Genomic DNA, 12,743 nt, shown 5'->3' with positions numbered 1-12,743 from the left:
CTGTGAAGAGTAGACTTCGAGCTGCAGGTTTGACAGGTCAAGTGGCAGTAAGAAAGCAATTGCTAAGATGGGAAAATAAGAAAAAGAGGCTTGCCTGGGTCATGAAGCACCGCCAGTGGACTACTCAAGACTGGAAGAAGGTCTTATGGACTGATTAATTAAATTTGAAATCTTTGGTTCATCACGCAGGGTTTTTGTACGCCGTCGAGTAGGCAAAAGGATGGTGTCTCGGTGTCTCAGTGTGACACCAACTGTCAAACATGGAGGAGTAAGCGTGATGGTCTGGGGCTCTTTTGCTGGATCCAGAGTCGGCGACTTGCACAGAGTGACTGGCACCCTGAACCAAAGGGCTACCACAGCATTTTGCAGCGCCATGCAATACCCTCTGGTATATGCCAAGTTGGTCAGGGGTTCATCCTACAGCAAGATAATGACCCTAAACACACCTCCAGGCTATGTCAAAACTACCTTCGAGGAAAAGAACAAGACGGTAGGCTTCAAATCATGGAATGGCCAGCACAGTCTCCAGACTTAAACCCTATCGAGCTGGTTTGGGATGAACTGGACAGAAGGGTGAAGGCAAACCAACCTACAAGTGCAACACATTTGTGGGAACTTCTGCAACAGTGTTGGGAAGAACTTCCCGAACAATATTTGATTTCCATTGTAGAAAGAATGCCATGAGTGTGTTCGGCGGTTATATCTGCAAAAGGTGGCTACTTTGCCGAGTCAAAAGTTTTAATTAAATTTTGATCAATAAAATGATTCTATGATTTCTTTTTTAATCTACAATTGTTTATTTGTTCTATGCTTACTTGCAGAGTACATTGAGACATTAAACTGCGTAAATTTCAATAAAAACTGGAAAAATTGAGGTGTTCTAAAACTTTTGACCGGTAGAGTATATATATATATGTGTATATATATATATATATATATATATATATATATATATATATATATATATATATATATATATATATATATATATATATATATATATATATATATATATATATATATATATACATACATACATACAGACTTGGCATTTAATATGGAATTTTTTTTGTTGTTGACTTGGGTTAACTTTCTTAACTCATTATATCAATCTGGTGAGTTTCTTTTACACTTTGGTGATTTATTTGTTAAAAGAACCATGTCACTGATTGTCTGTCGCAGCAAGAAGTCAACAACAGGATTATATCACAGGTGGCATGGCAAAATGTACTGACAGGTGCATTTGACGATTGGCTTCACAGTCGGGTATGCAAGGGTTGTTGCGTTCTGTATTAGTGAAAAACAACTGCTGCACGTCTCCAAAAGTTATTGCCGCTTCCTCTGGAGATGTTCCGTCAACTCGACAAGGCTGTTTGTCATGGAGTGGTGGCTTTACGAAATTACGGCATGAAAGAGCGTGCCATTGCTCGGCAGTATGGTATCACTCAAGGTCAGGTGTCAAAGATCCTGAAACGAAATGCTCAGAGGGGTGTCCCTAATCCAATACCGAGGCCAAGACTTCCCCGCAGAACCACAAGGAGGGATGATCGCCAGCTGCACCGGTTAGTCCGCAATGGCCGTACCAAGTCAGCTAATCGGCTTAGGGCTGAGTGGCAGCAACTGACAAATGTGCCTGTATCCAGAAGGCTAGTCAACCAACGACTGGTTCAAGCAGGCTATTGTGCCAGGCGTCCCCTGAGAAAGCCATGCCTGACCAGACAACACCGCCAGCACCGATTGCAGTGGGCCAGAGAGCACCGTCAATGGCAGCCAGGACACTGGAATCACGTGATCTTCAGTGACGAGTCTAGATTTCTGGTCTATCGTCAAGATGGCCGCATCCGAGTGCGCAGACAAGTGCATGAAGCCTACAACAAAGATTGTATAGTGCCAAGAGTCCAAGCTGGAGGTGGTGGGGTGACCATTTGGGCTCATTTTCATGCAGGGGGCAAAACTGACCTGGTTGTTCTGAATGGAAACCTGAACCAGTTCAAGTACAGGGCCATTCTGGAAGAAACATTGCTTCCATTTGCTCGTGCAGCCTTTCGAGGAAACTTTGTTTTCCAAGATGACAATGCACGGCCTCATCGTACTCGCATGATCCAACACTTTCTTGCTGACCATGGTGTAGAGCATATGGAGTGGCCTGCCATGTCCCCGGATATGAATCCGATAGAGAACTTGTGGGCAGAATTAACGCGTCAAATCGACCACTTGGACCAGCAGCCGACCTCTGTGCATGAATTGCAGCAGGCTATTGTCACTGCATGGCAAGCGATTCCTGTCCAAACCTTGGCAAATCTCGTGAATGGCATGCCTCAACGTGTACGTGCTCTCCTGAATGCTCGTGGGGGTTACACGAAGTACTGAACTGTAATTTTACTGTCCGTAATCCCAGTCGTAATTTAACTTTTGTTTTTGTTAAAAAAAAAATTGGCTAATGTGCAAAATAAAGAGATACTTCTGTAAAACGTACAGAAGTTTAACACAGTACTGTCCGTGAATTGATTTCAATATCAGTTTACATCACTTTCAAGGATCAATTTATTTGCTTCGAAATGTCAAATGTGGTTTTTGTTTCTTTTAAAGGTCACATTAACAAAATCTAGAATAATTTCAACATAATTCAATGAACTTTTGGTTCTAAGACATCTTGAAAAGTAAGTTCACCCCCACAAAAAAATATTCCATATTAAATGCCAAGTCTGTATATATCAGTTACTATGCGATTACATACCATCAGTGGTGAACTGCCATTAAGGTATCCCATCCAGCTATGCTGTACCTTAATGGGAGCGATAAGGACCGTCTGGTCTGCCACATGGCACATTATCTCTGGTATCCACTCATTATATGGAATGCAGCCGGGAGCAAACCAATCCAAATATATCTTCAGTTTTCCAGCTTTCAATGAGCGCACGTAATGACGTCACTGCCATGTACATACGCTCTGCCTGCCAAGCTCTCAGGAGAACCCTCCGACAGAGCAGAATTTTGATCTTAGTTCAGATACTGTCATTAGTGTATGTAAAACTCACAGTTACCGACCTGGTTTCGCCCTTTTGGGGCTCATCAGGGCAACGCAGTGAGTCCTGCATACACTTATGACTGAAAACCTTTCGATTATATCCCAGTTACTATGCGATTACGTACCATCAGTGGTGAACCACCATTAAGGTATCCCATCCAGCTATGCTGTACCTTAATGGGAGCGATAAGTACCGTCTGCCACATGGCACATTATCTCTGGTATCCACTCATTATATGGAATCGCCTGGATGCAGCCGGGAGCAACCAATCCAAATATATCTTTTTTTCTCCAGCTTTCAATGAGCGCACATAATGACGTCACTGCCATGTACATACGCTCTGCCTGTCAAGCTCTCAAGAGAACCCCCCGACAGAGCAGAATTTTGATCTTAGTTCAGATACTGTCACAGTATCTGTTACTTTTGTTACTGTTACTGTTACTTTTGATCAAAAGTAACAGATGCCAAAAATATTGGCATCCTTGCACTTTTTTCAAATAACTTACAATTTTCTCTAAAAAAGGTATTTGCTCTCCACAATTCTTTATTTCACTGTTAATATGACAAAACCTTTGTTTTTGATTCAGAACTTAATATATCCTTTTAAATCAGAAATTAAAAAGAAATGGCATTAACAAAATTATTAACACCCGAGACTCAATATTTGGTATCACAGCCTTTGGACAAAATAACTGAAGTCAAGCGCTTCCTTTAGCCATGGATGAGCTTCCTACACCTTTCTACTGGCAGTTTGGCCCACTCTCCTTGTGCAAACTGCTCCAGTTCTCCCAGATTTGAAGGGTGCCTTCTCCCAACTGCTGGTTTCAGATCTCCCCACAGGTGTTCAATGGGATTTATATCTGGATTCATTGCTGGCCACTTCAGAACAGTCCAGAGTTTTGTCTTGAACCATTCCTGGGTATTTTTGAAGTGTGTTTGGGGTCAAGTAGGGAAGGTGTTCTTTTCATTGAAGGCTTCATTTTGTTTTCTGGAAACATAGAGATGATGTGCTTTACCGAAAAGGTCTCATCTGTCCACAGGACATTCTCCCAGAAGGATATTGGCTTGTTTGGGTGTGTTTTGGCAAACTCCTGGGTCTCCTACCATAGAAACCCCCTTTCAGTGAGTTGACGACAGATGGTGCGAGTTGAAACTGTCGTACCTTGTGTCTGAAGGTCAGCTTGAATCTGTTTGGGAGTTGATCGTGGTGCTTTCTCCACCATTCGAACAATCCTTTGCTGCAATCCTCGATCAAGTTTTCCCTTGCGGCCACATCCAGAGAGGTTGGCTACAGTGCCATGGGCCTTAAACTTCCTGATAACATTGCGTACGGTGGACACAGGAACAGCAAGGTCTCTGGAGATGGACGTGCAGCCTTGAGATTGTCCAATGTCCATGCTTGGCTACAATCTTGTGTCTGACATTCCTCAGACAATTTTCTCGTTTTCTTTCTTTTCTCCATGCTCATTGCGGTACACACAGCGACACAAAACAGCAGAATGTCTCCTTTTCTCCATTCAAAGTGGGTGAATGAGTCATCACCCCTCAGCCCAAATTGGGCTAAGGGGTATTGTCGTCACGGGTGTCGTCCGGGCGTCCGTCAACTTTTGGTTTCCTTCAATTACAAGGACAACGGCTTGTCCGATTAAATCCATTTTTGCAGTGTGTGTTGGGGTTGAGTAGAGGAAGGTTCATTGGCACGCAGCGATTTTCAATATGGCCACCACGGCAGCCGTCCGGGCGTCCGTCAACTTTTGGTTTCCGTCAATTTCGAGCAGAACGGCCTGTCCGATTAAATCCATTTTTGCAGTGTGTGTTGGGGTTGCGTAGAGGAAGGTTCCTTTCGAAAATGGGCGCGCTGCGATTTTCAATATGGCCGCCGTGGCAGCCATCTTGAAATTGGTTTCCACCATGCATGGGCTGAGGGGTTACGCCCGCTTTGCAGTGCTATTTATTTTTATATTGGGGGCACCTGCAACTCACCACAGGTGAGTTCAATTCCAAAGTAAAGAAGAATCACCTGCTTGAAATCTAATTATTTCTAACAACTTCGAAAAGGCGCCAATAATATTGTCCGGGCCATTTTAGGATTTCTGTGTGGAATAAGCTAAGATTTCGGAATTTTTTTCTGCTTTTTTGTTTCGTTCCACTGCAAACCAAAGAAATACAAATGTGGACAACAAAATATTTTTTTTTTCAGCAAATTTCTGGAAGAAATGGTGAATTATTTGAAAAAAGTGCAATGGTGCCAAAATCTTTGGCTACGACTGTATATATACATATACATATAAAGATATATAAAGATATATATAAAGATATATATATACTGTATATATATATATATATATATATATATATATATATATATATATATATATATATACACACACATATGTATATATATATCTGTATATATGACACTTTTTGACACTTTACAATATTACATCATTATTGTAGTTAGCCGCGTCGCAGACGCTGGTCATAGAGTGCCCTCTGCTGTTGTTGTTGTTCTTCTTGTTCTTGTTCTTGCAGAGAAGACAAAACCTCAAAGCTCCACCCATTCTGGGAACCATAGCTCCACCCATTCTGGGAGAGGCCTCATATAAACAAATATCCACCATTTTATTAACTTGCATAGCTTTGAGGCCTGTTTTGTAGGCCCGTGGTGTCTTCCTCTCTCACACAGTTTTATTTCAAATCAAATTCGATATATCATTTCATTTTTCACAGTCGCTAACATAGTTTTAGACTCGGTTGAAAAAAAACGGGAAGAAAATCCGATGAAAGTTGCCCTTTATAGAACGAAATGAATTCTCAAAGGCCTGTAACTTCAAGTCCATTGAGATTTTTTTTTTTAAATCGCGGCATGGTCAGTCATACACCGCCCGAAATAACAGACGGGAAAATGCCGAGATATATATATTTTGTTTAAATCACGGCATGGGCAGTCATACACCGCCCGAAATAATAGACAGGAAAATGCCGAGATATATTAAAAATTCGTCCATTTGATGACAATCGTCACGATGAAATATTTAATTTATACGTCGTCACAATAATGTGGAGAGAGGAGCATAGCTTCGTTCACGTGTCGCCACATACGGGAAATTGCCGAGATATATATTTTTTAAATCGCGGCATGGTCAGTCATACACCGCCTGAAATAACAGACGGGAAAATGCCGAGATATATTAAAAATTCGTCCATTTGATGACAATCGTCACGATGAAATATTTAATTTATACGTCGTCACAATAATGTGGAGAGAGGAGCATAGCTTCGTTCACATGTCGCCACATACGGGAAATTGCTGAGATATATTTTTTTTCAATCGCGGCATGGTCAGTCATACACCGCCTGAAATAACAGACGGGAAAATGCCGAGATATATTAAAAATTCGTCGCCACACACGGGAAATTGCCGAGATATATTTTCACTTTGCACAAAAATAACATCAAGTAATCGAATCAATAGGAATGTCCTGTGCCTATAACATCGACGTTATAGGCAACGCTGCATCTAGGCATTGTGTAACATCGACGCGGCTTTTGTTTTAATTAAAACTTTTTGTACTTGTGTTATGGAAGAGGAGGAGATTCTCATTACCTCCGCCACCAAAGGTGGATGGAGGTTATGTTCTCACCCCTGTCTGTCCGTTTGTCTGTCCGTTTGTGAACAAAATATCTCAAAAGGATGTGGACGGATTCGGACGAAATTTGGCAGAGATGTAGCGTATGTGACAAGGCCGAAATGATTAGATTTTGTTGAAGATCCGGATTCGGATCCGGCTACTATAATTTTAAAGTGATTCTTCACTATTGAGTGACATGGCCAACCAGGTGGAGGTATGCTCTCTACTGAGTGCCGATCTCGTTTTGAATGTTAAAGGCATCTATAATAATCCGTGTTATGTGCTCACGAACAATCACTTCTGTATTTACATATTGCAGGATAAGGTTCTATCCAAAAGTGTGACAATTACTGACAAATCTTGGAAGTTCCACCACGGGAAATAAAACGTGAAACCACGAATCAGCCGCGAGCAACCTCGATTACCTGCCGTCAGCGATTGGACCACCGGCAACTGGCACCGCACACCTAAGCTCAGCAACTTCTCCTTGGACACAACACAATCAGCGGCAAAACTTGACTCCGTTTCGTAGATGGTTTGCAGCATCGCCGACCGCAGGTCTGGCGTGACCGAAGTATGGAGATGTCGGTGTGGACCGCACAGCCCCCCCCCCCGGCCCCCTCCCCCAAGGTCAACCTGCGGGCCAAGAACCGTCCCAGTGACGGTCACCGTCCGGGCGTGCTCAACGATCTCCCTCGGGTCGAGTCGTCCTGACTTGCCCAAAGTACGAGGCGCGCGGAAGGGCTCACCTCGTACACGAGTCGCGGAGCGGCCCCTCTCTCACCTCCACGAGATGACCAACAGGTACCCGAAGGATGGCGACTGTCGGAGGATGGATAAATAGTCCGGGAAACAGCCTCGTTCAACTACAACTACAAACTGCCCGTGACGAGGATCCCACGGTCCGCGGGCTCCACATGAAGATAAACACATTTACATGCGAGGCAACAACAAAACGTGCGCAGCTCACTCACTCAAAATAGAATCCGGGGCGGAGTGTCCCGAAAATAGCGGCGCCCGCTCGGCGAGGGGATTGAATCATATTATTAGAGAACCGGAGCGGGCGCCGCAAGAACGCTTGAGAATCGGACCCGTAATGGAGGAATAGCTTGAACCCGCCGCCCAGAGACCAGGCGCAAAAACAAAGTACGGTGAAACCATGCACGGATTCGGATTAATACGAACGGTGACACCATGTACGGATTCGGATTAATACGAACGGTGACACCACACACGCATTCTGATCACCATGTATGGTGAAACCATGTACGGATTCTGATCAAAACACTGACACCATGCACGGATTCTGATCACCACACACTGACACCATGCACGGATTCTGATCACCACACACTGACACCATGCACGGATTCTGATCACCACACACAGTGACACCATGCACGGATTCTGATCACCATGGGCATGATTGACAGCATGCACAGATGCTGATAACCACAAATTGGGACACCATGCACGGATTCTGATCACCACGTACGGTAACACCATGCACGCACTCTAATCACCATGGACATGAGTGATACCACGCACGGATTCTGGTCACACAGTGACACCATGCACGGATTCTGATCACCGCGTACGGTGACCACGCACGGATTCTGTTCACCACATACGGTGAAACCATGTACGGATTCTGATCAAAACACTGACACCATGCACGGATTCTGATCACCACACACTGACACCATGCACGGATTCTGATCACCTCACACTGACACCATGCACGGATTCTGATCACCACACACTGACACCACGCACGGATTCTGATCACCACACACAGTGACACCATGCACGGATTCTGATCACAACACAGTGACACCATGCACGGATTCTGATCACCACACAGTGACACCATGCACGGATTCTGATCACCACAAACTGACACCATGCACGGATTCTGATCACCACACATTGACAACATGCACGGATTCTGATCACCACACATTGACATGCACGGATTCTGATCACCACACAGTAACACCATGCACGGATTCTGATCACCACAAACTGACACCATGCACGGATTCTGATCACCACGCACTGACACCATGCACGGATTCTGATCACTACACATTGACACCATGCACGGATTCTGATTACCATGAACGGTGATCCCACGCATGGATTCTGGTCACACTGACACCATGCACGGATTCTGATCATCACACACTGACCATGCACGGATTCTGATCACCACACCAACACCATGCACGGATTCTGATCACCACACAGACACCATGCACGGATTCTGATCACCACAAACTGACACCATGCACGGATTGTGATCACACAGTTACACCATGCACGGATTCTGATCACACAGTTACACCATGCACGGATTCTGATCACCACACTGACACCATGCACGGATTCTGATCACCACACATTGACAACATGCACGGATTCTGATCACCACACATTGACATGCACGGATTCTGATCACCACACAGTAACACCATGCACGGATTCTGATCACCACAAACTGACACCATGCACGGATTCTGATCACCACGCACTGACACCATGCACGGATTCTGATCACTACACATTGACACCATGCACGGATTCTGATTACCATGAACGGTGATCCCACGCATGGATTCTGGTCACACTGACACCATGCACGGATTCTGATCATCACACACTGACCATGCACGGATTCTGATCACCACACCAACACCATGCACGGATTCTGATCACCACACAGACACCATGCACGGATTCTGATCACCACAAACTGACACCATGCACGGATTGTGATCACACAGTTACACCATGCACGGATTCTGATCACACAGTTACACCATGCACGGATTCTGATCACCACACTGACACCATGCACAGATTCTGATCACGACACTAATACCATGCACGGATTCTGATCACCACACATACACCATGCACGGATTCTGATCACCACACACTGACACCATGCACTGATTCTGATCACCACACACTGACACCATGCACGGATTCTGATCACCACACACTGACACCATGCACGGATTCTGAACACCACGATTGCACATCCATCGTATGCACGATGCACGAGGGAATGACCGCAATTTTCTCATTCGCGGTCCCTGGAATGGTCGTGTTCGGGACACATTCCGGGTCGAACAATAATAATTATCAATCATTTGTTGGTCGAAAGATTTCGAACTCTTTCAAATGTGTAGATCGGAATATTATCGGTGACAATATCAAACTGAAGGAACTTCAGCGCAGGAGGATTCTGATTGGACCGTTCTTCTGGATCATGGAATCCCGCACAATATTGCCAATATCGATGCACCCCTCTATCCCCAGTGATTCTATAAGTCGATACCGTACAATTGCAGTCTAAAGCCATCCATCGTCCCTGCTGCCAGCACCTTTTCCAGGGAGCCCACAGATCCTATCCCTATCGATGACATTCCATGCGGAATATTTCTCCTGATTTACGACTCAAACAGATTGATCTCGTGCGCGTCTCGAGTCAATCATTCCCTGTGGATGTTCTGAATGTTTTGAATTAACGATCGTGCTTGGCCTGCAATTAATGGCATGTGATCGTCTAAAGATTACAACATAACATAACCGGTATTTAAACTTTTTAAAGTTAAAAACATGGCTGGCAGGTACTTTAGAGGTGTGCATATGCAGCTCAAAGATGTTGAGCTCGGGGTCGAATGCTCAACCCAGTTATATAAAGTGTGTCCCATATGATTAACACGCAGCGCGATGGGTACATCAATGCGTGGGCGTTTTATAAGCCGGACGTCCTGTCGGCTAGCACCGGTTGCTGGACGTTTAAAGATCCCTCGGCGTCTTTGGTCGCAAAGAGGAGGCAAGTTATCTCCAGGACCCTGAACGAATTATAAATTCCTGACTGCTGGGAAGGAAATGGCAAACTTCCTAGCATTCCCTTTCCTTCTTCCTTGTGGGGGTTGGCTGGGGGAGGTTTTTGTCCCAAGTCTTTCACGAACCGGCTGGCCAGACCTGAAGTTCAACGAAGTAGTTGGAGCAGGAAGTTCTTCATGGTACCAGCTCACCTACTCTTCGCTAACGACACTGTTGGATTAATCAGGTTCACCATATTTTTTCGTTCAAATTTTTTGGAGATTAGCAAAACTATACATTTTTGGAATATTCAGAGCATCAGGATTTCCAACAATTAATGTTGGCATTTGCGGAGACACGTGCATGGCCGCCATTTTGGATTTCCAAAATGGCCGCCATAAAATACATAATTTGCGCTATCTCGGCTTCTGGTCAACCTAGAATCTTATTTAAATATGCTAATCCTATGTTTTCTGGGTCAAGAAAACCATTGGTGGGATCATTGGACTTCTAATCCTAACACTTGCTTCACTTTTAGGACTTTCCAGATGTTAGTGATACAAAAAATATTCCGCTCACATCTTCCGACCTATGAAGTTTTCATTGAATTCCATGTTTTCCATATTCCATGTTCAATCCGATACTAACAAGGCTGCTTTCTTGCTTTATAAACCCATACCTATAACTTCAAAGGACTTGCAATATCATGTATTATGTAATACAGTTATATCACAAATATAAAGACAATGGTTTTCAATTACCTTTGTTTGTTGCTTTTCTATAATCCTGAGCACTATTTTGAGGCCTTTATTGGATTCCTTGACCCAGAAAACATAGGATTAGCATATTTAATTAAGTCTCTAGGTTGACTAGAAGCCGAGATAGCGCAAAATAAGTAATTTTATGGCGGCCATTTTGAAAATCCAAAATGGCGGCCATGCACGTGTCTGTGCAAATGCCAACATTGATTTTCGGATTCTCCATGCTGTGATGATTCCAAAAATGTACAGGTTTGCTAATCTCCCAAAAATAACGTGTTAAATTACGTGTTATTACCAAATTAATTTACGTGTTCAATCTGATACATTGAACAGTACGGGACAGTACGGGACAGTACGGGACAGTACGGGACACGAATGGGCATGTTCGGGATACAATGGGGAACCATTATCATGCCATTACATGTCGTGATCATGCACTTCATCAAGTGATTTAACATTCACGCATAATAATCCACGTGGGTTAGATAACCTAACCATGTGCTGCGCAATACTTTCCAGAATGAAGAACGGAAAAAAAACAAAAAAAACACGTGAACAAGTGTGAAAAATAAATAATACCGACGAGCATGCTCGATCTCGATTTCGGGAAAAGAAAATATAATCCGGCACACTATCCTGAAAAGGTTGCCATCCCCCTGTCAGCGCAATTTCATCCATCTTTAAAATCACCAATCATCCGTGGTGGTGATAACACCATGTCGTGGAAGAATTAAAATGCTCCATTGGGTGAATTCAAATTAATTAAAAAAAAACCCCCATAAAATGGAGAAGAGATGTGAAGAAGATGCATTTGCTTGGGAAACGCATAAATGGTTCCACTCGGAAATTGTAACACAGAGAGAGAAACTAGAGTACGGCTCGGTGGAGCGCATACCTCCGCAAGGCTCAACAGTTTACGTTTTTTATCCACTGATAGGCCAGAAGTGGATCCGGATCTGAATAAAAATCCCATCGGCTTGTTCTTGTCACCTACCCAACCGGTCCACCAAGTTTCTTTCAACTCCGTCCACAACTTTCTGAGATATCCTGCTATATATAGTTTTTGACTCGATCACTTAATGATGAAGAATCACTTAAAATTATCTTATTCGGATCTGGATCTGGATCTGTATCTTCACAAAAATCGAATCAATTCATCCTCGTTACACACCCAACCTGTCCACCAAGTTTCGTCCGAATCCGAGCACAACTTTTTGAGATATCCTGTTCACAAACAGGCAGACAGACAGGCAGACAGAGAGACAGACAGACAGATGTAACCTCCATCTGCCTTTTGCTGGTGGAGGTAACTCGAATGAGCAATCGAATATTGCATGCCCTTACCCAGACTTGTTTTGTGTGGTTTCAATAGTATGTATTTTATAGACGTACTCACATTCTAATTGCACCATACATTCTTTATAGACGTATTCGCACTCTAGTCATTTGTACATATGTTATAGAGGTACTAGGTTGAAAAA

The 12,743-nt window shown here is 43.7% G+C and overlaps 1 protein-coding gene across 1 annotated transcript in view; it reads right to left on the bottom strand.

Moving 5' to 3' along the window:
* Positions 1–7,153, bottom strand: part of LOC137430902 (histone deacetylase 4-like) — a 500,554-nt gene extending 493,401 nt beyond the window's left edge. Inside the window, exon 1 of the mRNA XM_078782462.1 lies at positions 7,087–7,153. The gene's annotated coding sequence lies outside the window, so the exon portion shown is untranslated. The remainder of the gene's footprint in view (positions 1–7,086) is intronic.
* Positions 7,154–12,743: the final 5,590 nt, after the last annotated feature.

The sequence above is a fragment of the Myxine glutinosa genome, chromosome 7, assembly GCF_964187855.1.
Source record: "Myxine glutinosa chromosome 7, kmMyxGlut1.1, whole genome shotgun sequence".
In the NCBI taxonomy this organism is placed as follows: Eukaryota; Metazoa; Chordata; class Myxini; order Myxiniformes; family Myxinidae; genus Myxine; species Myxine glutinosa.
The sequence above is the reverse complement of the archived record's forward strand: the minus strand, read 5'-3'. Positions and strand labels throughout refer to the sequence as shown.